Source organism: Meles meles, chromosome 7 (assembly GCF_922984935.1).
Source record: "Meles meles chromosome 7, mMelMel3.1 paternal haplotype, whole genome shotgun sequence".
Lineage (NCBI taxonomy): Eukaryota > Metazoa > Chordata > Mammalia > Carnivora > Mustelidae > Meles > Meles meles.
Window position 1 is genome coordinate 91,192,414 of NC_060072.1, and position 26,446 is coordinate 91,218,859.

The window sequence follows — 26,446 nt, forward strand, 5'->3', positions numbered from 1 at the left end:
GGAAGTCCCGGTTGCCTTGGGAAACTCCCTCCAGGCTGGGCTGCAAGGGCCCAACAGGAAAATGGAGAGGTGGTCTTTGGTCATGGCCTGGTGTCCCTTCAGAGAAAGTCCTATCACTGAGATTTGGGGAAGGGCTTGCAGGTGATTCCCAAGACGGGGGTCACACAAGTTCACCGAGATGCTGGTCCGTGGTCTTTTGGGATGCTGGCTAAACTGAGGAACTTGGGCTCGGCCGGTCACAGTGGGACCTAGCCAACATTAAAGCTGGGACTATGAGAGTCTCTTCATGGAGGGACGGCTCTGTCCGCAGAGCTGCTGCCCCTGTCTCCACCTTCCTCGGCGTTCTTTCCAGGCCACTTGGCCGTCCCCTCCCCCATCCCTTTCCAGGAGATGCTTGGTGTCTCTCTTCCAGGAAGGACTTCCCACAGATGACGTGGTCTGGATTCTGGGCACTAGTGCAGGTGGGAATGGGTTAGGGGGAGTGTTCATCAGGGGATCGTGGAGGAGAGATAGGAAAAAGAACATGAAAAGTAAAAAGGAACTTAAGCTATGGCTCCTTCTCTAGTTCTGACTCGTGTTAGAGGTTTCTCAGTGAAAGGGAGCTCCAGGCCTTCACCAGCTGAACTATTTTGGTTAAAGTAAAAGTAAACTCTTCTCCAGTTTCAGATTTTTAAGCTCTGGCCGTCCTTCATAGTTTTGCTCTCACACATTTCCCTCATTTTCCTAATTCCAATTTCTGACTATGGGTATCACTATTGAGACTACTATTACAAGGGTTACTACCAACGGGAAGCATTTTGGGAGCAACTCTTACATGCCAGACTGTTCCAGATGGTTTGCACATATTACTTTTTAATCTCCACAGCAGCCCAGTGAGGTATTATTTTTCACATTCTAGAAGGGAGGAAACAGGGGCGCCTGGGTAGCTTAGTCTGTTAAGCATCTGACTCTTGATCTCGGCTCAGGTCTTGATCTCAGAGTCCTGAGTTCAAGCCCTGCAGTGGGCTCCATGCTAGACAGGGAGACTATCAAAAAAAATTTAAAAATAAAACATTGAAAGGAGGAAACAGAGGCTTAGAGATTTGGCAAACCACTTAAGGTAGCACAGTGGGTAAGGAGGAGGGCAGGAGAGCAGGAGACGTGTGTAAGATGTTGGCTCTTAGGTTCATTTTTACTCCAGTCCCTCTCACAGACCTTCTCGTCCTCTTTTATAGATGAGAACCCAGAGGCCAAGGAGCTCCCTTGAGAACCTAGAGTTAGTGAGGGACAGAGCCAGCCCTAAACTTAGCTTTTCTGACACTTCCTCTCTGCATTATACCTGTGCTCTTTCTAGATGCACCACAACAGCCTCCTTAGCAGGGATTCTACTGCTCACTTAGCCAGGGACTCCAGCCTTGACCCCTGAGGCAGCAGGGGGCCGCAGTTAGCTTGGGGTCAATCAGCCCGGTGTTGCTTGACCCCTGTGGGACCTTAGGCAAGCGATCTCATCTCTCTGAGTTTCAACAGGCTGTAACAATTGAAGGGACAATGTGGGGCGCCTGGGTGGCTCAGTGGGTTAAAGCCTCTGCCTTTGGCTCAGGTCATGATCCCAGGGTGCTGGGATCGAGCCCCACATTGGGCTCTCTGCTCAGCAGGGAGCCTGCTTCCTCCTCTCTCTCTGCCTGCCTCTCTGCTTACTTGTGATCTCTGTCTGTCAAATAGATAAACAAAATATTTTTAATAAATAAAAAGAAAGGACAGTGTATATATAGCATCTGGCAGGGAGCCTGGGACACAGTAAGTGTTTGCTAACTGGTAGTCATAAGAGATGTTACCTGTGACAGTGGCAGAGAAGTTTGGTGAAATAAAAAATCCAATGAAGAAATGTAGGAGGCCACACACTGATGTACTGCTCACTTGGGGGGCAGGTGCCCCAGGGCCATAGGGCAGTGGCTGCCTAGTGGATGTGTCACGGGACGCCTAAGAAGCCTCTCTGAGTCCCACAAACGTTTCGATTGCAAATAGTTTAAAACATCATTTGTATCAACACACGCAAAATGTGCTATTAATAAAATGCCAAGTTTGCATAATTTTAAAGCTAAAACTTAAGGCTTCAAGAGAATTTGTCCCTTGGCCAGGCCCCTTCAAGCTGCGCTCCCAGGCTGCTGGGGTCCATTCACTCCCTTCTCTCTGGATATCAAAGAGACTTTGGCAGAAAAGTTGGAGAATCTTTATGTTAGGGACAGAGCCTGGACAAGAGCCAAGATTTCTAACTTTGTCACTCTTTAAAAGCAAAACATACAAACCACACTACTGTCTCCACCTCCCCACTGCTTAACCTTCAAGTTTAGCATTCAGAACGTGAAGCATTCGGTGTAAATTTACAACTTATTCCTGATTCCCTCCCATTTAATAATTATTAGGTGAACCACTAATCGTCAACCTTTGTGAACTGCATACCATATAGGAGGCTGCAAAGCATAACACTTATTATTGGTTGGACCCAAGATTTCCTATCACTTAGATCATTTAAGTTTTATGGCTGTGGAAGGAATTCAGCCATCCAGGTCCTGCTGACCCTTCCTCGCTTTACCTGCGAGGTGCCTTCTTTCAGGTGCCTTCACCTTCTACAGGCGCCTCTGTTGGCCCAGACTGGAGCCGCCCAGGGCTCAAGGCTGCCATGCTCTCGAAGGGCCCTGGAGTGGGCTGTCGCTCACTGGACAACCACAGGACACACACCCCACTGGGGCTATGTCACCAGTTCAGCAGCAGCCACCACAATGGCCCTCTGTGGCTCTACTTCCTAACTCTTGGTCTTTCCAAAGTTTTACTTTCTTCTTCTTTTCTTTTTCAAGATTTATCTATTTGACGGTGGGGGGTGGGGTTGCAGAGGGAGAGAAAATCTTAAGCAGATTCCATGCTGAGCCCAGAGCCTGACACGGGGCTCGATCTCAGAACCCTGAGATCAAAACATGAGCTGAAACCAAGAGTAGGGTGTTCAACCAACCTTGCCACCTAGGCAACCCCGCAAAGTTTTACTTTTTTCTTAGTGGCACAACTAATATATGTTGATTGCAGAGAAATTTAACAGTCCAGATAGTGAAAAGGAGGGAAAAAAATCTGAGTAGTTTCCCCACCAAGGAAGAAACTTGGTTAGCTTGGCAAATCACGTGACTTGGGGCAGCCTTATTGAGTCTCCACTTGTTTAAGTCACACAATGTGACCCTCTGAAGGTTTAGAGTTCTGCTCAGTGTGGGGGTTGAGGGAGGTGGTATTCTGCAGGGCATCCTGCTCTGATAAAAGTCAGAAGCCTTTCCAGGTTCAAGGTGGGAGGGAACTGATCACAGCCTGGTTTGAGGATCATTAGCTTGGTCCTTTGATGACTCTAGCGTTTGGATCCAGAGGATGAAAGGACTTCCCAATGGATCCCAGCACCCCTTCAAATGGTAGGCTCATGGAGAAGTGGGCTGACTGGATTCTGGCCAGCTCTTTCAAGATTTTCCCCTCCAACTACTCCATTTCTTCATGATATTTAAAATTCCTTGAATGAAGAACAAATCCAAGTTGCAAGCACTCCTAGGAAAGGAAGTCCAGTGACTTGGATCCACAACAGCTCCTTTTCTGAGAGAAGGAAATGCATTTAAACAAACCAAACTAAAGTGACATTCTGGTACCCCCAAAGGAGTGACACTGGGGATGTGGAAAGCTTTCCTGCCCCAGAAACCAGGGATGAGGTAGGGAAATGCCATTAATTATACTCGGGACCCAAAGAACTCTGAGGCCTAGCTATGGAAGGCTCAGATAAGGGTTGTGACAGATGGACAAAGATGGATGAAGATGGAACAGGAAGTCAGTGCTGGGGTACAAGGAAGGGTGGGCTTGGGAAGTCTTCTAGGGGAGGAAAGTATGTCAGAGGAAGAGAAGGACAAGACAGATGGGGGACTGTTTAAAGATGAATTGGCAGGAGAGGGTGGGTGGTGACTGGGCCTGGGCAGGGAGTGATGGGGTGAAGGGTGAAGGGGGGAGTAGTGGTTTTGTAGAGGGCAGCCTTTCGAGGTGATGACCAGAACTCTGAGTTTTGAAAGCAGGAAAGCAGGCTATATTTCACATCCTTCCCTGAATAGAGAGATTGGATTTGGTCAAGAATAAGTCCCTAGGAAGCAATTGTGAGCACCCTGCCCGTCCATCTTATTGATGAATATGGAGTGGGAACAAAGTTGGGAGTGTGGGCATCTGACAAGGTCTTTATGATTCTAGAACCACTTATTACACCTTCTTCCTTCTCCTCTGCCTCGGCTAATGGGCTACATGTACCCACCGCACAAAGGGCAACAAGGCAGTCGTTGTGGGTAATGCAGAAGCTGGGCCCTAGTCTCCTGATGTTCCGAGGAAAATGGTGTTTGAATTTGGTTTTCAACTATCACCTTGCCCCCAGCAGGACTAAGCCTTTCCCCCCACCCCCAATCTCTGGGTCCCTTCAAATCCTTCACAGCCTTCCATCCTGAGAGCTGGAAGTCAGGTCTTCTCCTTACCATCTACCCGTCCTATGCAATGTGGCCCCCTTTTCTGTGGCCCAGGAAGATAACTTCTGGATTCATCTTTCCCTGCCATCCAACTTCTCTGCTGGGACCCTCATATTGGATCCTAGCACAGTCATCCCATCAGTCTCACTGGGCTCTGACTCTGTGAGTCAGTCTGGATGCCTCTGCCCCCCCCCCCCCCCGCCCCCGTCCTCCCATGCATCTCTCTGAGTCAACAAGTATCCAGGGAGCTTGTTTGAGAAGTCAAGCCCTGTTCGTGGTGCTGAAGAACAGCATGTACAGCAAAAACTCCTGTCCCCCACCCCCAACCCCGGGCTTGCCATCAGTGACCTCTGGTGTGGATTCTACCTCCTGAACATCTGTAGTCCCCTCTTTCACTCTGACCATCCTCAGCCCTCCGCTGTCATCTGGAATTCTCTGTTCAGTAGCCAAAGAGATCTTAAAAAACCCAGATCTATCTTTGTTAGTGCTTTGCAAAAACCTCAAATGAAGACTTTTTAAAAATGTGGCATGAGGGCCACCTGGGTGGCTCAGTCCATTAAGCGTCTGCCAGGACCCTGTTTCAGGGTCCTGGGATCAAGCTCTGAATTGGGCTCCTTGCTCAGCGGGAAACCTGCTTCTTCCTCTGTCCCTCGCCCTCTCCTTGCTCTCTCTCTCTCTCTTTCCCTCTCTCTCATGCACGTGCACATGCTCTCTCTCAAATAAACAAAATATTTTAAAAATGTGGAGTGAAAAATATCAAGTTGCAAGTTATATTATAATAGTTGAACAGCTTTTTAAAAAAGTACTGCAACGATATGTTATTCATGGGTATATGTATGTGGTGAAATATGAAAGCATAGACTGGATGAACAACCCCAAATTCATATGCTGGTGCATCTGGGAAGAAGGAGAATGGTACTGGGGAGGGGGGAGAGGGAGCTCCAGTTTTGTCTGTAACGACCTGTTTATTTTTAAAACTTTAGAGCAAAGTTGACGAAAGGTTAATTATAGTATAATAAAACCTTCAGTCTGGATAGTGGGTACAAGACTGTGACATTATTCTATTTTCTGTATTACAGAAAAACTTGTCAAAATACCTCAGGGGTCCCTCACTGTCCCCCCAACCCCCATAGCCTGACAAATTGGCCCGTTGCAAGCTTGGACCAACTTCTTCTCTTTACACCAGAGGACCTGGGGTTCCCCAAAGAGACCACAGGAGCTCTCTCCTCTAGGTCTTTGCCCACACTCTTCTCTTTCCTGCTCCTGCTTCGCCCCTGCCCTTCCAGACTCACTCAGGGGGGTGGTGATGTGGGCTGGTGTAGGTTGCCGGTTAGGACTGGGTAGGTGGAAACGTTCTGGAGCACAATTCTTTCTTGTCCTGGTTTGTATGCAGCTGCAGCCAGAGAGATAGATCACTTGTTTCTTTTTATTTAAAATCTGGTTTGTTTCAAAACTGTTATCAGTAAGGGGGATGTGGAAAGAGCAAGACCCTCCGCAGAGCCCTCCTGCCCTCCAGGCTTCCCAAACAGCCTGGCCCCAAGGCAGAAGATTCTCAGCAGAATTAGGAAAACTGATAACCTCCTTCCCTGGTCTGGCTCTATGGGGATTACCGTCTGGCCCTCCCTGCAGCTGCTGGAAGAGCTGTGTTAGCTCAGGCCAGTGCCATCCTGTGCCTAGAGGGAGGAAACACGGCCTGGACTTGCTGTGCCCACAGCTCCTGCTGGGATGCCGGCCAGGCACACAAACTCTGAGCCCGAACATGCTCCCCCGACCATGCTGCCCTTGACATCTCTGCATCCTTTGAGGTAGGGGTGGTTTTGCCTCTCCTGCATCCTCCTTGCCTCCCTTTCACAGACTAGGGTGGACAGCTCTCCCATGCACCCCTCCACCCACATATGGCAACCGTCCCTGCCCAGCAGAGCATACCTCACTCCGAATGATCTCTGCCTGCTGTGTTTCTGTCTTCTGCACCAGACCGTGATCACCGAGGCCAGGGATGGAGTCTGGCTGTTTTGCACTTGTATCTTGAGTGCCTGCGGCTCTGCTGGACTCATAAATGCTCAGCACTTTCTCTGAATGAGTGGATTGTCTCCCCTACCGGACTGTGAGCACCTTGTTGACAAGGACCAGGTCCTGATCGCCTCTGGGTCCTGAGGGCTTCCTACGGTGCTTGGCACATATCTGGTGCTCAATAAATCCTTGTCAATTTGTGTGACCAGACCTCTGTTTCTCCCCTTATAATCTGGGTGAAGGCAGAGAATCTTTGCTTCTCTCTCCCTTCTCCCCCAACTGTGTCGGGGCTGATGGATGAAGCTGTGAAGCCCTTTCTCCTTCCAATGACCATATATCAGAACCTTCTAATGGTACAATAGAAGGTAATAGCTGAGTCCTTGGGTCCAGACATCTCTCCCATAGCCTATCCCAAGTACAGGAGGACCGCTTTGGGGGAAGGGGTGCTTCAGAGCCCTTCCCCACTCACTTCAGTCCCAACATTATTAAAGATCCCAGTGTCTACTCTAAATTCTTCCTGCTCCCTCACAAGTCTTGTTTCATCTTGACCTATTTTCAGAGAAGATGTGTTTTAGCCAGGTGTACCTGTTCCTCAACACCAAATAAAATACAGGATCTGTCCTACTTTGGGACCAGTGTTTCCCCTTCTGGAACTTTCTTTTCATCATTCTACTTCCAAATCAGTTCTCCTCCAGGAAGTCTTCCTTGATTGAGCTAAACATGTTTTAATTTTCACCCCCTTCACCCATTATTCTATTTCCGAACATTTGTAGTTTATACTTGTTCCCGATACTGTTCAAATGTGAGTTCTGTCTTCCTAACCATACTATATAAGTATGCACTAATTTATTTTATTTAAGTAAACTCTACCTCCAACGTGGGGCTTGAACTTACCACCCTCAGATCAAGAGTCAGCTGCTCTAAACACCCCAAGCATGTACTATTTTAAAAGCAGGATGGAGGGACAACTGGGTGGCTCAGTCAGTTAAGTGACTGACTCCTGATTTCCATTAGGGTCATGATCTTAGGGCTGTGAGATCCAGCTCAGGCTAAGCATGGAGCCTACTTATTAAGATTCTCTCTCCCCACCTCTCTCTACCCCTCTCCCCTTCACCCCTCTCTCCCACTCTAAAAAAAAAAAAAAAAAAAAGTAGGGAATAAAAGTAGGTAAATTAAAAAATAAAAGCAGGATTGATAGGTGATTATCACAAATTGACAAGAAGAACAAAATACATAACCAAAAAGAGAGCAGAAGAGGATTTTCCTCTTGTTGCTTTAATGTAGAATTTTCATCTTGGTTCTTGCAAGCTCCTTAGCACAATGAAGGAAGAATTTGACTTCTGCAGAACACTTTACGACACACTGAGTACGTGTAAGTACACAGGAATGAAGACCGTGTCTTTTATTTGTATTATTTTTTTCTATTCCTCCACTTCATGGGGTTGGCCCCAAGTCCTTGGCTTAAACCCTGAGTGTTAATTGGTCGACTTAGCTTTGGACTGTGGTCGACTGAGATCCCCAGATTCTTTCAAGCTAAAGAGTTCGTGCCCTGCCATGCGGATGTAGGTGCGGAAGGACCTTTAAGTGTGACCCCTGAGAGAGAACAGGTTCTCTCAGGCAGCCCGTTCCAGGCTGTGAGTGTAGGGAGGTGGGGGAAGTGGGGAAAGGGAGAGTGGAGACAGACATGCATACTGAGCTGGCAGTTGGGGCAAGGTTGGGGAGTGGAGAGAGGGGAAGAGAGAAGTCTGGGCCAAGGCCAGAGGTGGCTCCCAGGGGAGTCCTCAGAGCGGGCCGCCGGACGTCGCTCCATCCTTCCCGCCTGACGGATGGGTCTGCTGCTCAGGCACAAGCTGTCAGGCCAGGCCGCTGCCAAGGCAGAACAGTGGCGCTTCTGTGCGCGCTGCTCCGCGCCTGGAGAGTGCAGTCGCCGCGAAGGCCGCGGGAGTGATGAAGAAAGCAGACGGCCGCGAGCTGGAGCCGCGAGGGGCGGGGACCCGCAGCCGCTGGGTGACGGGAAGCAAGGGCCACAGGATGCCGGCAGAGGGGGGCGGGTGGAGAGCCATGCGGAGCCGGGGGGGCGGGGGCGGGTAGTGGGGGGGAATAAGCTCTGGGCGGGGGGGGGGGGGGGTTGGGGGACTGCTGGCTGGAAGAAAAGGCCGAAGGAAGGACGACCCACGAGGGCTGGGGTGAGGAGCTCAGTCCTCCGTTCTGACGCCCCTCCTCCTCGGTCACCAGAGCCATTTGCTCGCGGTCGCACGACGCTTATTTCCCGGTCTGGCGCTCAGAAACCTTCCAAGCTCTTCCCTCCCCTTGGCCTTCGCCCCCTCGGCGGGCACGTCCCGCAGCCGCACCGGCCCTCCGCGCTCGGCATCCGTAGGCTGCCGGCGACATCCCGCGCCTCGCGCCCGGGGCTGGGCTCCTGCGGGCTCTGCCATCCGCCCCTGGCCCGGCTCCGACCCCGCCCGGCAGCCGCCTCCCCCTCAGCGTTAATTAAAACTTGCGAGATGGAGAGGCTGGCGCGGGCGGCTCCGTTTTATTTGCAGCATCTTTCATGCTGCTGACGATCGTAAAGGGCTTTAATATTGAAATATGGGCCATTTTCCCAGCTCCAGCCCTCGCCGCGCGCTCCCCACACCCCCACACCCAGCCACCCCGCGCTTGATGAAAGAGCCCCTGCAAATCCATTAAGAAGAGATAATTGAAAACTCCGGGGTAATATTTAAGGCCGCGCGCCGACGCGGGGCGGAGGGCCCGGCTGCGCCCGCCAGGCCCGGCAGTGCGGGGCGCGCCTGTCCCCCGCGCCCTTCGCGGACCTCCTTGCTCCCAGCTCTCTGAAGGACCTGCTCTCGCTCCCTTGGCTCTGCAGAAGACTTCAGTTCCCGAAAGAGTGACAAGTCACATGGGCGAAAGATGGCTCTGGAGCCAACGTGCGCGCCCCGTAACTAGCACCTGGCCCCACCAGTCCAGCTTAAACTGGAAACATCAGCTCAGGCGCTGCTTGGTGTCTCTGGGCGTTCGTTTCCCTCCGCCTGCAATGTCCCTCCAGTGCTTGTCCACGAAGGGAACTGCGGTCCCTCCATCCAAACCATCCAGAGTACTGGTGCACCTGGGCAAGAGGACACAGGCTTTAGTTTACTCCATATGTTCTCAATTCTCCACAAAAAAAAAAAAAAAAAAATTAGAAAGCAGCTCAAATATCTTCCTTCTATGCCTCTCTCTCCCATAAAGATGAACTGCCTGTTGTCCTTCCTGTACTTTACTGTCCCTCAGCACATTGGGTTGTCGTTACAATTTTAAGTCTGTCCCTCTACAAGGCTATGACATCTTGAGAACAGGGATCAGGTTTAATTTCCCTCCATAACCCCTGCTCCTGGCTCAGTGCCAGGAACATAACATATGCTCAGTAAATGTCATTGAATTGGATGCTGCCTGGGTCCCTAGAGGTCTCCAGCGTTTCCATGCAAGCAAATGGGGGGAGGGTAGGATGGAATAGGGACAGGAACTATGAGGCTGGGTTGGGGGTCATGTTTGTTTCCCACAGTAACTGGCTCCAGGATGTTTCCAGAATGGAGCAAGGGGGTGGGAGAATGGTTGAGCCCCCATTCTGTGCTGTGGTGTAAGCATCCTTAGGTTCTCTGGGGGCGGGGGTGGGTGGTTCTTTATTCCCTTTGGCTTACTCCCTCAGTCAGGTCAGCCTCAAAGTTTTTTGCTGTGAGTGTGAGTGTGTGTGTGTGTGTGTGTGTGTGTGTGTACACACCCACACAGATGCCCATAATTTGTTTTTGGGTGGGGGAGAAGAGGGAAGCAGAACAGGTTATCTGAAGACCTACCTGTGCAAAAAGCATGAGTGGTTCAGGCATTTCCATCGATAACTAGCCGGCCCCCCACTCTTCTGCAAGGCTCTTCCTGATCGCCCCTCTTGCCCCAGACTTCCCAAACACAGCGCCCAACACCCTGCCAGGAGTGGAACTCACAAGAAGGCACCCTTGAGGGAGGGGCTAGTCTGGCTCAACTTCCACCCTTAACTCTTGTTGGTCCCCTGGCCACAGCTGCAGGGACCCACTCTGTGGGGCCAGGATGAGGTCCACGCCCTCCCAACTCTCCAACTCAAGGACTCCTTGGATCATAGAACAGGAGAGTGGAAGAGGCCAACAGAACATCAGGTCTAGCCCCCTCCTACTATCCACAGGGCAACTGAGGTCCAGAAAAGGTTTGTATATATGTGGCTGTTGGTGACAGAGCCAAGGCGAGCATCCCAGACAGTTAGTGCAGAGTTAGAATTAGACTCCCAGTCTCTTATCCTACTTAAATACACACATTAGTATATGAAGCACCTTTCACAAACATTATCTAGGGTGGGTTTACAATTCCCAAATACAGATGAGAAAAACGAGGCTCAGGAAGAATAGTGATTTGTCCAAAGTCCCACACTGGTAAACAACAGATCCAGGATATGAACCCCAGCTTGATTGGCTCCAACTCCAGTGCTCACTGTGCATTTCCCTGCCCTCAACACACACACACACACACACACACACACACACACACACACACAGTCAGGTTGGGCCAGCTTCCCGGACATTCACTTTTCATCCCTGGGACATCTGCAGTCAGAAGTCTTTTCTCTCTTCAACCCACCTCTTCCTACCCAGGACAGTGCTCTTTACCCCAGAAGAAGGTAGTGGGGGTGTCACCGCTACGGTCCTGGGCATGGGCTGTCATGATCTGAAGCCACGCAGAGCCTGTTCTCCTGCACACAACCCTGCTCCTGTCCACGGCCACTGAGGCCTCAGCCATAAATCCCCAGGTCTCAGCTCATAACCATTAGCAAGCGATTGGGCTCATCAGGACGCGTTTATGAGACTCAGGTCAGATAAATGGATTGCCGGAGGTCGGGAGCAAGGGATCTCCTCGCCTTGCCTTGCTTCTGAGGTGTCCCCACCACCCAGAGGCTGGCAGATTTCATTTGACTTACAGCTGCAGGTAGAAGTGGGGGTGTTGTCGCGGTGGGGTGAGGCTGTATTTCCCAGGTGTGGCAAAGGGCCAGAAGATGTCAAGCCTCAGAGAGCCCACAGTCGTCGGGGCTGGAGACACACACACACACACACACACAGAGGCACACACATAAGCCCATGCACACTCTCACACCCCAGCTCAGATTCACATCCAAACTGCTCAGTCACCACCACCACCTCCCAGCACACTCACTTCAATGACGTCCTCACAGGGCTCCACCTCTGAGGCGTTATCTAGATCAATGCTGTTCAAACATCACTGTGCAAACAAGTGACTAGGCATTTCATTAAAATGAAGATTCTGACTCAGTAGTTCTGGAATGGAACCTGGCATTGTTTTTCTAATCAGCTCCCAGGTGAAGCCCATGCTGCATCTCCAAGGATTTCATTTTTTCCTTTTAAGATTTTATTTATTTATTTGAGACAGAGAACAAGAGTGAGAGAGAGCACAAGCAAGGGGAGTGGGAGAGGGAGAAGCAGACTTCCTTCTGAGCATGGAGCCTGACATGGGGTTTGACCCCAGGACCCAGGATCAGGACCTGAACCAAAGGAAGATGCTTAACCCACTGAGCCACCCAGGCATCCTGCTGCATGTCCAAGGATGTTAAACAGTGTTCCTACGTATTGAAGGGCTGGGAGTTTCAGAACTTGGAGGAGATGGGGGTGTGTGGTTTGGAACACCCCTCTCCTCTGGGAGATTCTGCTATGCACACCCAGGCGACTGAGCCGGTTCTGGAATGCTGTTCCCCCTTTCTTCTCACAGCTCTCTCTTGCTCTTCAAATCTGAGCCAAACGTCACTTCCTCAGAGAAACAACCAACCACCCAATCAATTTAATGGGTCCCCACTGCACCCAGTCTGTGATTTCCTCAGCCCTCTTCAGAGCAGTTACCACAATTAGCACTTACATATTTGCCCACTTGTTTTGGTCTGCCTCACCCCTTTGAAATATAGGGTCCCTCGGTTCAGGATTACAGGCAGGCTCTGTTCATTCATGAATTCTCAGCACCCAGTGACTAGCATATAGTATGTACTCAGTAAGTATTGCTGAATGAATGAATGAATGAATGAATGAATGAATGAATGAGGCACTTTCGTGTTGAGAAGTGATGGGGGAAAGAACATCTGAAAAAGGATCGGAGGCCAAAGGCAATTAGAGAAAGCTTCTTGGAGGAAGGAAAATGGGAGGAGAAGAACATTGGGTGAAGAACTTTGGAGACATGACCAAAGGAAAGGAGGGAGACAAGTGCTTTTGGGCAACAGATCGGCCCTTGGGTCCCAGCTGACATAGCAGGGGAGGGAGAAGTGCCTGGAGGGAGAGCTGATGGGGCCAGGGCCAGTGCTGCAGGGTCTTAGAAACCACGGTGGGCAGCAGGAAGGCACATGGTCCTCCCCGGACCTCATGGGCAAGGTCCTTCACTTATTTCTCCTTTCCCATGCCTACCAGATTCTCACTGAGCCCCTCTTCCATGCAGGGCACTGTGCCAGGTACTACTACATTTACCAGGATGAACACAATGGCTCTGGGTCCTGCCCTCATGGAGTGCTCAGTCTATCAGGAGCGACTGACATTCAACAAATGGAATTGTTTGAGCTGGGCTAAGCCTTCAAAGGAAAGGTGCCTGATGAGGGGTGTGAGGGATAGTGAAGTTTCCCTATGACATGACAGTCCTGGGCAGGGAGGCTCCGCTTACATCCTGGGCTTTCCTGCATTCCTCTGCACTGCCCCTTTAAGAGGCGCGCCTCTTTCCTGAGCAAAGGAGGTTCCGGGCACGCAGCCGAGCCTGCGAAGGTTGTGGGCTATAAATCAATGCTGGCACTCCCTTGGCAGTGGGCTCTCCTCTGAGTTGCCCAGATGGCGGGCAGGCCTGTGGCTCCAGGGGCAGCCAGGCTCACGAGAGGGGAGAGGCGGGCAAAGTGGGGACACAGCTGGGCCCTGGGCCCCGATGGCAGCTGTTCACCTCTGTCTAAGGGTCTTGGGCCAGAAAAAATGCCAAGGTCCTTCTATGCCCGTCACAGAGACCTTCTGACTCCTGAGTCACAGGCTGGCACTGGCCTTTAGGGTCACAGCCCTGACCCCTTCCAGTGATCCAAGCCTTACAGACATTCTCTGAGACCAAAGGCCATGGGGTTTTCCTTCTGGATGACCTCTTGGAGTCATAGTCTGTTCTAGCAGCCAACCTGAAAGTTCTGCCAGTGGTTTGACCCTCTTCCCTCTTGCCAAGGCGTAGCCAAGGCATACTCATTAACTCTCTGAAGGACCACAGCTTCCCATTTGGTGGGGGCTTTGGGACTGTGCTGACAGGTCCCTTCTGCCCTCACTTTAAGCCTCCCAGAAAGACAGGGAAGATTTCTCAAGGTCGGCTGCAGAGGGTGGAACTCCGCCCTCTTGGGGGTTGGCATCCCTCAGCCACCCTCACAGGTGCTGTAACAGAGGGAACATATGTTGCTCCCACCCCCAGAGGACAGTAACAACATCTCAGCCGCCACAGCCCCACAGAGCTGGGCCCAGCAGGCCTTGACAGAACTGGAAAGGCAGCCACTCTCCTGGGCCTGGGCCTGGGTTGTGTGTGGAAGGGTGGAAGCAAAGCCTGGAGACCTTTCCCACAAAGGAATAGACAGGCTTGACTGCTCTCCCTTCTTCCCCCACTCTCAAATAACCAACATGTATCTAGCAGAGTGGAAAATTCCTGGGTTATAAGACATGCTAGAGATTTCCAGGGTGTTCTTGTCCTTAGATTCTCCTGTGAAAAGGCAGAGCTCGCAAGAGCTTAGAAATCTTCTCCCACATTCTCATTGTACTGATGAGGAAACGGACCCAGAGGAGGAGACCCAGGTCTTTGGGCATTCAGGCTATGTCTACTATACGACGCTTGCTTCCTGAACAGAGACTCCCTGAGCCACCACTTAGCAGGATATATTATGCTTTAGCTGTAATAGAGCAGATTGAGATTAGACAACAAGTAGGACTTTCTCAGAAAACTAGATTATGGAAGAGGCTAAGACAAAGTAAAGGAATTGAGCTCTCCGAAAGAGTAAGGTGGGAGCAGGGAGGGATGGAGTTTTGCACAAAGAAAATCTAGAGAATGTCGGAGAAGGGGGCTGGCATGGAGCCTGGACAGGGCCGCTGAGATGTGGGGCTTCTGGGGTTTTTCTTTGAAGACCTCTGGCCTTCACCTATTCCAGGCTTCTGGGAATCTATGGTAGTTTAAATTCGGTCCTTACCTTGGCTGATTCTCTTGGCTTATTCCTTGCTCTCCCGGGATGGCTTATCTGGCTGCCAGAGTCATTTGCCGTCTCTAATTTGTGTTTAAATTAAAGTTCCCACAAACAGGGGCTTAATGTGCTGTTACCAAGAGCTCCCAGGCCCCCCGCAGCTCTGGGACGTTGAGGGGGCTGGGGGAAAGAGGCCATTTTGCACACATGGAGGCTGTGCCCACTGGGCATAGGGACCTGGAGTGGGTCATCCCACCGGATGGCTCTGATGCTCGTTGCTATCCTCAAAATGGGGGTGCCTCGGGGCAGGGCGGGGCAAATCTTACTCACGAAGAGCTTGGTGACCAGTAGACGGGTCAAGGGGCTCCCTGGTGGTTGTTCATCCTTTTTTGGGACCTTGGAAAGAAGGCGGGGGGGGGTAAACAATAAGAAGAGGGCAGAGGGGAGAGAAGATAGTGGAGGCACAGGCTTCACCTTTTAGCACTTACACGGAGTGTTCACTGTGTGCCAGTGCTGTTCTCAGGGACCCCACAGCCGCAGACTCACTTAACTGTCTCCATGCCCTGATGACGTAGGGGTTGCTGTTATCATCAGCCCCGTTTTTATAGATGGGGAAACTGAGGCATAGAGCAGTCAAGTCCCATGTCACACTGCTGGTAAAAGATGGATCCGGGATTCACATCTGTGGGATCTGGCTACGGATTCCCAGGGCTGTGCTGCCGCACCGAGCCAAGATTTGTCTGTCACCCTCCAACCCCTTGATCGCACAGTGGGACTTCTCTTTGATTGCCAGAGTGATGGAGACAGAAGGAAGCTCCCGCGTGCTCCCTCTTCCCTCTCTGAGCCACAGACTTCTCATCAGGAAGGTATGTGCAGGGATTCGGGGCTCAGGAGCCCGGAGGGGACAGTGGGGCAGAGCAGACAGCGGAGGTGGGCCCTCGGCACCAGCCCTTTTCCTTCCAGTTGGGCTGACAATGGCCTTCCTACAGAACCGTCCCGCACTGCCTCTTGCTTCTGCTTTCCCGGGAGCCGCAGGCAGTGATCCTGCAATGAAAACACTTAGCAGAGCACTGTCCCTCACACAGTGCTCCAAACCCTGTCTCTTCCTCTGGGAAGACCCTGTAGAAGAAGGGTAATAAAGCTAACCTCAATCTCTAAACCTCCCGTGCCCTGTCCTCTGCGGGAAACAAATGACGCACTCAGAAGGGCTTCACTGAACAGAATTTAATGACATGAGAGTCTTCAAGGTATAGATAGGATTGAGGGAACCAGTAAGGGCTGATGAGAGGCATCAGGAAGTCCCAAGGGACAGGAAACAGAAGTGGTGCCCCCAAAGCCTGACAAAGCCCCGGGCTGGGGGGGGGGGGGGCGGTGGGCAGCAAAGCCGTCATCCCAGAGGAACCACAACCCCGGCCAGGACTGTGGGCAGGTAAGAGGGCAGGCAGCAGGGGATGGGAAAGAAATAGACTGGCTCCTCTCTCCTTCCCTGCCAGGACCCCTGCAGGCTGAACATAGCCCAAAACAAGAGGTCGGGAGCCCAGAAGAGGCTGTCAGCACAGGGCAGCTGCATGGGGCCTGGAGCAGCTTAGCCAACACCAGAGGCAAACAAAATCACCCACCTCATTCACCTGGGATCCCCCGATGACAGCGACTTTATGGCCAGCGCTGTTCCCACCTATGGCCAAACAGTAACTGACAGACTCCTTGTGTGACAGAAATGGTCCAGCTCACGAGAAAGGTGACAATGGAGGCAGAAAGAAGTAGATGGACAGTGGGCTGCCCGGGCCAGGTGGGAAGTGCCCCTGAGCGCAGGGAGAGACAAGGAGGGCAGCGAGGGGGACAGGGGGGTTGGTGTTGTCAAGGGTCGAGGAGAAATGACTCTACGGCTTCAGGATTCAGTATAAATCACTGTCATCTTGTTCCTGCCCTCCCTTCTAGACAGTGAGCCCCTGAAGGGCAGGAATTTGGTCTTCTCCATCCTCGATACCTAGCTCAATCCCTCTTAGGTGCACAGCGGGAATGTGTTGAATAAATAAGTAGATAAGAAGTAAATGAGCAAACAAGCCAGTTCACCACTCACGTGCACACACTGGGCCCTCATCCGGGAACACTGGTAAGGGAGTAACACACAACACTCTGGCAAGTTTTCTTTCCAGCACCCAGCACCTCGGATTTTCAGTGCCTCCATTTGGTCACCGGCCACTGAAGCCCCCAGACAGCTCTGCTTCAACAGCACCTGTCCAAACGCACAGTGACTTCACTTGGCTGCTCCTGATGAGGGAATAGGGAAACAGCAAGTTACTTCATTTCACACAGCCAGCCTTCCTGTGAGCTCTTTCTCCAGAGAAATCCTGATCCGTGGCAAATCGTCTGTGGGATTCCCGGCTGGAGCCTTTGGCAGGAGATGGGAAGCGAGAATGACAGTGCCAAGGAGACAGCTGAAGGATCGTCACCCTGGGAGCCACGGCTGTGGCTTGCTTTTTTCCAATGGGCCATAAAGACTGAGGGAGGCAGGGGGGAAGGGGAGGGGATTCACCAGAAAAAACAAACTAGAGTTCCCAAGTGTAGTCACCGTGCCAAGCCCACCTGGGGCGGTGATTACACACAGACTGCTTCATAATCCCTGCTCTGCCTCTTGCTGGCTGTGCGACCTTGGGCAAGACACTCCACCACTAGGCCTCAGTTTCCCCATCTTCAGAGAGATGTGGGGAATACTGACACCTACTTCAGATGGTGGTAGAGAAGAGTAGATGAGTTAGCGGCTGTGAAATATTTCACGGAGAGCCTGGTCCATAGTAAGCCCTACATGAATGGCATTACCCCAAATTGAGCCGGACGCTTGGGTTCTAGCCCCCACAAACTCCCTTTTCCTGGAACAAGGCCAGCCATGGATACCTCGCAGGTTTGTTGTGACAAGGGAACTAATGCATGGGGAAATTATAAGGTGTGAAAGTTTGTTGTTTGTCATCAAGACCACGTTAGCGGCCTGATTTAGCAGAAGACAGGGAGGGACATGAAAGTGCTGTCACTCATCAGCTTCTGATTATCTGCCTTGTTGAGGTCCCCTTCTTGTCAGCCTCACCAGCTCTTTGGCTGGTTCAAGTCTTTGGTTGACAACATCCAGGTCTCTCCTGTGTCCCTCCCACATAGCCAGGGCTGGGTAGAAAAGGCTGGTCCTTCCCTTCCCACCCACACAGCAGGTACAGCCCACGGACCCAAGCAATCAGAGAGGGGCTGACACCTCCATCTTGGCCTGCTTTCCTCTGAGCAGGAGGGGACAGGCCGAGCAGGGACAGGACAGGGGAGGGTGGCCAGTTCCTCTGTGCCAGGGCCTCAGAAAGAGAGGTGTTAGTCTTGGTCATGGAGAGCTGGAATGAAAACAAATACACATCCCAGGGTCCAGTACAAATGTTGCGCCACTTACTGCTGCCTGTGCGATTCCAAATAGTTGCTTAACCTCTTCCAGTCTCAGTCTTTCTCACCCTCAAAATGGGGATAATTTTACCTGATGAAAAGTGTGAAAATCAGTGATATCTATAAACCCCTTGGCATATGGCGGGTCCAATAACTGATAGCTCTTTAAGCTAATATTTTGCATTATCCGCGCACCACCGCCTCCGAGGGATGGAGGAAAGGTGGTGGGCAGCATGGAGTGATCTATGACTCCGACGTTTTCGGTTTCTTTCCAGAGAACATCCTGAGGACTAAGTGTACACTTGTTCATTCATTCAACAAGTGTTGCAGAATTTGTCCAAGTTGATTTTGCTCACTTGCCTTTGTTGGACCGTCACCACTGGAACTGCAGGGTCCGCAAGGGCAGGCAATGTCTAAAGAGTTCTCTGGATGTCTAATGGATACTTGCCAGAAGAGTGAAATGGATGGAGCAAGACTGAAATGGGTCAGGCAAGGAGGTGGAGGTGAGAGGCCTGCCTTCCCGCCTCAGTCATGCCTCCAAAACTTTCTCCTGACCAGGAGCCTCCATACACTTTCCTTCAGCTGTAAGATACTGGAGGATCACTGGAGACCAGGCTCAAGGAAACTTTTCCCCTGTAGGAAGACATCCATTCACTTACTTAGGTGTCTTTGAAAGACCTGGAGAAGGGGCTGGGTCCCCCAGCCCGAGGAGTAGAGCAAGTGTCCAAAATAATAATCATAAAAAAGGAATTGATAGGAAGGCCTGGGTGGCTCTGTCAGCTAAGTGTCCAACTCTTGATTTCGGCTCAGGTCATGATCTCGGGGTCGTGGGATCGAGCTCTTTGTTGGGCTCCGCGCTCAACTTGGAATCTAGAGATTCTTTCCCTTTGCCTCTTCTTCCCTCTCTTCCCTGCCCCCCGATTGTGCATTCCTCTCTCTCTCTCTCCATTTCTCTCTCAAATAGATAAAATCTTTAAAAAAACAAAAAAAAAAGGAATTGCTAGAGGATGGAAGGAGTAGCCCCCTCTGAGTAACCTAAGAGGGGGAGGAAAATTCCAGCTTAGTAGCATGTAATTAACACAAAACAAGACATAACCTGCTTTCATGGGTACTGGGTGCTCCCACCTGTAAGACACAATCATTCTTGCCCACAGACCTCATTCCATGTGATCCAGGCTGTCTAGAGACATAAGAGTAAAGGGGGAATCATAATATCCAAAAAGGTGAAAACAACCCAAGTATCCAGCCAGCAACTGGTGAGTGGACAAACCAGATGTAGCCTAGCCGCACAATGGAATATTAGCCACAAAAATGAATGAGACACTGAAGTGTCCATCCGCTCTGCACCAGGGATGGCCCCTTGCAGACGTCAGGCTGAGTGAAATCAGCCACACATCGTGATTCCCTTCACATCAAAGTCCAGAACAGGAAAATCAATAGCAACAGAAAGCAGATTAGAGGTTGTTTAGGGCTTGGGAGGAGGGATGGGAGACATGTGGATGATAACTAAAGGCTATGAGATTTCTTTCTGAGGTAATGAAAATGTTCTCGAACTGTGCTAATAGTTGCACACAACTGTGAACACACTAAAACCACCAGATGACTTGCTTTAATGGGGAACTGCGTGGTATGTGAATTCTCTCTCAAGAAACTTGTTTAGAGAGAGAGCACGAGAAGGGGGAAAGGCCTTTGAGAGAGAGCAGGAGGGCCGTGGTCAGAAACAAAGGCCAAGCCCTGTCAGTCCTGGCTGCCTACCCCCCCAAACCAGAGCCTGCAAGTCACATAGGCAGTGTTAGGGTAACCCCCAAGCCATGACTTGGGAAGATAAATTGGCCCCAGAAGGTACGGGGCTGGGTCTCTTCTCCCCTGACAGCTCCCTCTCTGTGTTTTTTCTGGCACAAGAAACATTCTGTCTTCTTGTATAAATAGGGGAAATTTATGAGACTTTTCCCCCTTCTCCTCCCTGGTGGGCTCCTCAGAAGGGGCCTAGGGGGGAGGAGGGTGATATAAATGTGGAAAGACTTGAAGGAGTCAGGGATCTTGGCTCCGGCCCCTGCTCGCCTCTCCCTCTGCATGTTTGACCATCTGGGTGAGGAGGCAGCGGGAGAAAAGGTACAGGCCCAGGGAGGCGGCTCTCGGAGGCAAATATCCAATGGGAGGGGCACAGAGGACATTAGGGAAACACGGCTCAGGTATCCTGAAGCATTATCAGATGAGAGGGCCCCTGTCTGATTTCTGTCCTTGCTTCGTGTTCAGGCAGCTGATACAGTGGGAAGAGAATTTATCTTGGATTCGGAAAATTACAGAACTAAGTAGGCAACCTTAAGCAAGTCATTTCCTCTCTCTGAGCCTCATCTCTAATAAAAAGGGGGAAGGATTACACTTATCAGGGGGGTTAAATCTGGTGTTAGTGATGGGGCCCTGTTTTCAAATACAATCTAAAGCAACAACCCGCCTCTAACATGGGTATCCAGCGAGTTTCTTGGGTCGGAGGGAGGGTGGGGATGGGAGATGCCCAGGACCCTGTGAGGACTATGATGGGTTTTGGCCAAGCACAAGAGGATCGCCAAGGTCTCCTCCTTCTCCGTCTGCAGGAGCAGACTTGGCCCATAGTAGAGAGCTCAGGCTCCGCACACTCCAGGGTTGGGACCACAGTTTGACTGCCTACTGTGTGTCCACAGGCACATCACATGGCCCCTTCGGGCCTCAGTTTCCTCTTTTTTTTTTTTTTTTTTTAGTTTCCTCTTTTGTAAATTAGAATAATAGTGATCCCTATCTCAGAGGGCTGTCATGCCGATCATATGAACCGACATGCCTAATATCTGGTAATCATTAATGTCGCTATTAGAACCAGTCTATGGTCCGATGTGATCTTATGGGGGGGCGGGGACAAGGGGGGATCTGGAACTGACAAAGCTGGTGTAGGAAAGTACATCAGGAAGGACGAAGGCAACACTGACAGAACAAAGGCCCCCAAACACAGTCGCACACAGAAACCAAGTTTATTTCTCATGTAACAGTCTAGATGGAGCAGTTCCTGACCGCAGGCCGCTCTGCTCCACCTTGTCAATCAGAGACGTGGCTTCCTTCCGTGTCGTTGCTCTGCTCTCTCCCAGGGATTCCTCCTCCGCTGGCTGCGTGGTCAAAGCACTGTCTCAGGTGAACGTGGTCCAGCTCATGGAAAGGAGAGCTTACCCAATGTCTTCAGGCTCTCAAGACATTACTTGGCTCTCATTCCCCTGTGGCCACACCTGGAAGCCAGGGCTGCTGGGAAATGGGGTGTCCAGATGGGAGGCTCTCATTCAACTAGGAGAGAAGGGATTTTATCGAACCACCGACAGTCCGAAGGCAGGGCTCAGACCCACACCTGTGCCACCCTTTCCCTCTTCCCTCTCAAAGGAGGGGAAATAGAGACCGCGGTCCAGAAAGCAATGAGATCCCCATTCGGTCTGTGTGATCCCCAGTGGCCATCCCTCCATCAGCATCAGTCTCAGGACAGTGACTTGGAGACCTTGCTCTGGAGAGGATACCCTCCTGTCTATCTTCTTCACAAAGATGTTAGACGAGCTTCTGCCCCCACTGCCCACCCACTCCTTTCACATGGTCTTGGTCCACTCTCCACCCCCTGTTCCCCGTTACTACGTGTGACTGCAAATGTGGGGGTGCAGTAGGAATGGAAGGCAAGACCTGGGCTGGGAGGCCATGCTGTGCAGGCAGCTCAGGCAAATCCAGCTACTAAAGGTGTGACCTGAAATGGGGAAGCTCTCTGAGCCGCAACTGACTCTTTTAGAAATAGGAATAAGAAGCTTACTTGTCAGGGTTGTTGAGAGCATCACACAGGATACACCTGTCTATAATGTCTGTACCCAGCACAGAGGAGGCCTTCAAGACATGGTGATTTTACTTGGCTCTAGCACAGCAGACCTGGCCCTGTCACCAGGCCTCACCCACCATTTGCATGGCCTCTCCTCCCTTCTCTGCCTGGCCAGTGTACCACTCCCTCCCTCTTCTTTACCTCCCAGCCTCACCCCCTTCCCACCTGAACCCTGGTCTATGCTTTCCATCTCCAGCAAGTCTTGCCTGATGAAAACGTTCCCACTCAGCCCCTTCCCACCCCCGGCCCTCACTCCCCACCACCCTCTGCTAACTGCTCAACCATCCTGGCTTCTACCTTTCCACCACTTTTCATGTGTCCTGCCTCTCCCTCCAGGTCACCCCCCCCCCCAAACTTCAGGAAGTGTGCAGCAATGTTAGGGGGTTCAGACTGCTCATCGGGCAGATCAGAATTCAGATTCCAACTTTGCCAATTTCTGATTTTATGACTTCAGCAAAGTCATGTCTCTTTGGGTGCCTCTGGAGGGGTTTGGGTATGTGGGGGCTGGTACATAGCTCTAGGGGATTTAGGAAATGTCAGTCTCCTCTGCTATCCATCACATCCCCCAGCCCACACTCCAGGGACTGACTCTCTACCAAAGGGAGGTATTAGACCAAGAAAGTAATTCCCCCACCAAGCCCCTCTCAGGGTTCGGGGAGGGGCGGGGGGTAAGAAGGGACTTCCCCTTGAAATCTATGGGCACTGAACAGAATCGCCAACCCAAGAGCCACAGCAGAGGCCAAGAAAGAACTCAGGCACCCCAGCCCCCACGGTCTCACTACTCTCGCCACATATACAACCCCCCCCAGGAACCCCACTCTCCTACCCTCACCACATACACCCCAGTTGTTAGACACATTCAGGGATGGGGAGTGGGTTGATCTGATCAGGGTCTTAGAGAATCCGTGGAGCTCTTAACCTCTAAGAGGTTCCATGCCTCTATCTCCAACCTTCCCAGATCAGAAAAGCAACATCAGGGTGCCTGGGTGGCTCAGTGGGTTAAAGCCTCTGCCTTCGGCTCAGGTCATGATTCCAGGGTCCTGGGATCGAGCCCCACATCGGGCTCTCTACTCAGCAGGGAGCCTGCTTCCCCCTCTCTCTCTGCCTGCCTCTCTGTCTACTTGTGATCTCTCTCTCTCTCTGTCAAATAAATAAATAAAAATCTTAAAAAAAAAAAAAAGAAAAGAAAAGCAACATCAATAACAAATGCTTCTACTGTGCTTCCCGCTCCACTGACATCATTCCAGACACTTCACACACACGCACTCAGTCTGTACAACAGCCTACGGGCTGGGACCATTAATTCCATTTTGCAGATGAGGAAACTGTCCTCTGGAGAGGTGAAGTAACTTGCCTAAGGTTATACAGCTAGCCTAAGGCAGGGCTGAGATTCAAAACCAGACAGTGGGAATCCAGAAACCATGTTCTTAACCGCTCTGCTGGAATAAGAGAATTCACTCGTAGTTTCTATGTGCCAAGTACTGTGGAAAACATGGCACCTGTATTTCATTTAATCCCAAACAATGCCCTGAGATGGCTACTGTAAATATTATTCCTGTTTTACAGATCAAGAAAGACAGAAAAAAGTTTTAGGCAACTCACCTAAAGTCCCACAGCTAGATAGCTTCAGAAGCCCTACCTGTTTGCTTCACATCTCCCACCCTCACTGCCAGCTCCTCCTTCTCTAGATGGGTTTTAGCACCTTCCTTCATAAATCTGCTTTACCCCCACAACCCACAACCACTCCCATTCACTTCTGTCCCTTTCCCTCCCCCACCTTCCCCTGCTATGCGCCCCACAGTCCCCGCCTCTCCCCCACTAAGACCTACAAACCTTTCCGTCCCTCTCCCTCAGCTCTCCTCAGTTCCTCTGCCCTCTCCCACAGTTCCCACTGAATCAGATAAATTTCACCAGAAAAAAAAAAAAAAAAAAGACCATCGGACATTCCCCAATCAGGCCCCCACTGAGCCTGGATGTGGAGCCCCCAGAGGAGGCACCTCAGCGGCTCTGTTGGAGAGTCAAGAAATAAAACCCTCATTCTCCTCCCCCGCCCCCATTTCCCATCACTCATCTGGGAATCCAGGGCGAAGAAGGGAGCTAAAGTGCAGAGCGTTCATTTAATATTAACAAATTGAAATGAATTCTTTTAATGCCAATTAACTTGGAGCGGCCCCTTATTAATAGTAATTTAGATTCATACTTGGGAGAAGCGGGGACGGGGGCTGGGCCAAATGTGCCCAGAATGTCAATGTGACAACGGAGCTGGAGAACTCAGAGGGGAGGGGCAGCCGCAGTTTGACTGCTGCTGAGTTGGGTTCTGTTTCCCTCAGAGAGATGGACAAAATCACAAGTGGATCTTTGGAAAGAGATTACTCTGGAATTTCGATTTTTGTGCCTGCAATGATTCTGAAGAGGCTAAACCGTTATCACACAATTTTGGTGGTTTTCTTCACAGTGATGTTGGAAAAAAAAAAAAAAAAGAATTTCCTCAGAGCTGAGATTTACCCCAAACTATTCTAAGGCTGACCTCACTGACCAGAGTGTGATGGAGCCCCCAGGCGAGCTCACTCTTCCTTCTTTGTGTTCAGTCCAGCCAGAACCGAGATCAAAATGGGGTACCCTAATCCCCACTACCTCCACCTTAATCAAAAGTAAACGAAAGGACTAAACATGCGTTTCTTCTGGGAATCTTCTTCCAGAAGGTAAAAAAAAAAAAAAAAAACAAAACAGACTTACCCGAGCTAGCAGCTTACATTTAGGGGAGAAAAAAATATCTGCTTGTACTTCCTTAGAATTTAGGGAAAAGATGAGAATGAAAAATCCAACTTTGTGTACAAAGCATTGCCCAGAATAAAGCTAAGGAGAAAGAGCTCAGTCCCAGACTAAAAAGTCAAACATATATTCTGCTTGCCCTGATTTTGCTGGGTGGTCCTACTAAAGGTGCCCAGAACTAGAACCTTGAATGTAGGCTTTGACCCAAGCAGATCAGTTCTTCTTCCTGGGTGTCCCTCCTTGGCTAGGAGGGTGAGTCGAATTTGAAGCTGGGAATTGTAGACCTTGGGGGTGAGCGTCCTGAGATGGAGGAAAAAGGAGTGCAAAGGGGGCTGGGGAAGGGTTAAGAAAATATATAAGACTGTGAAGTTTATAAAATAAAAACTTTTAAAACGGTTTAACAGATAAAAGATCAAATTTAAAGAACAAGTCAGGGTTTAAAAGGAGGTAAGATACAACAAAATTGAGGGTTTAAAATAAACAAAAATGAGGATAAGGCATAAAACACTTCAAGTAAATTATTCTTCAAAAGAGGAGGGGTTGAAATTAATCAAAAGAGACCTTGTTCACACCCCCCATAGAGTTTCCCAAACAATAAATTCATTTACTAAGCAAAAAGAGAATACAAACTTAACAGTTTCACACGGAGGGGGAAAAAAATCATGGAGAGTCAATAAAGGCTAAAAAATGAATGAGGAAGGAAAAAAAGAAAGAAACAAAACTGAAATCTGCTAACTAATTATTTGTAAATACTGAAATTGGAAGATGGAATGAAGAAAGGCAGGAAACTGACATCTTTAGAGAAGTGAAACTTGCAAAAACAGAAGGTGTAACTCATTCCCAAAGAAAAGTAAACTCTCCATAAGTAGAATGCTTCTCCCCAAAAGAAGAAAATATAAAACAGATCTAAAAAGTACCACTCACCCTTCCTCCAGAAAAGTGTATTAATCTGAATTTAATCTTCCCCAAAATCTGAAATAGATTATACAAAAAATAAATAAAAGGATTGCTTCCTTTCAACTAAGAGAAAAACAAAACTGGATTTAAATTGCCTAATGGGGTAGGAAGGGGTACGTTGTTTGCAGGTGCCAGATAGGATGGGGGAGGGGATGTTTCAGGGGAGGAAGCCCCGCTTACCTTTTTCTGGAGCAGTGGCCGCTAGACCGAGGTGGGCGTGGGACCCAGTGAGTGTCTGTACGTGTTAGGTCAAAAGAGAAAGAGGGAATCCGGGTGCCCCTGTACGAAAGAGGAGAGTAGAAGGACTGGGGGTACCCACCTCCCCACCTCCGCGCATCTCCCTCCCTCCTGTACCCAGGCCTAGAGAGCTTCTGAAAGTTACAAATTGCTTCCATTATTAGCTCATCCCGGGCGTCCTGGTCATTGGCCAACCCTGGACCACGTGGTCCCTCGTACCAATCGATCGAATTTCTAGTTGCAATTCTCTGTCTGTCCCTTGGCTCTGGGCAGGAAAGGAGGGGGGACCGGTGGCGCGGGGGTTGGGGAGGGGCTGCAGAGGGGGGCCTCTTCGCCCCCTCACCCTCCTTTTCTGCCTTGTCCCGGGCCTGAGTGACCGCCCCAGAAGGGGTTGAGAGAATGTTGTTGGCTGGGACACACCCGGGAGGGCACAAACTGGAGGAAGCGGAC

The 26,446-nt window shown here is 50.6% G+C and overlaps 1 long non-coding RNA gene across 1 annotated transcript; it reads right to left on the reverse strand.

Annotated features, from left to right (window-relative positions):
• Window positions 1-21,208: 21,208 nt before the first annotated feature.
• LOC123946960 lies at window positions 21,209-26,095 on the reverse strand. Its single transcript, XR_006819682.1, has 3 exons — window positions 25,940-26,095; window positions 25,727-25,774; window positions 21,209-21,462 (listed from the first exon to the last, which is right to left on the reverse strand). It is a non-coding gene; the product is annotated as an uncharacterized LOC123946960 (long non-coding RNA).
• Window positions 26,096-26,446: the final 351 nt, after the last annotated feature.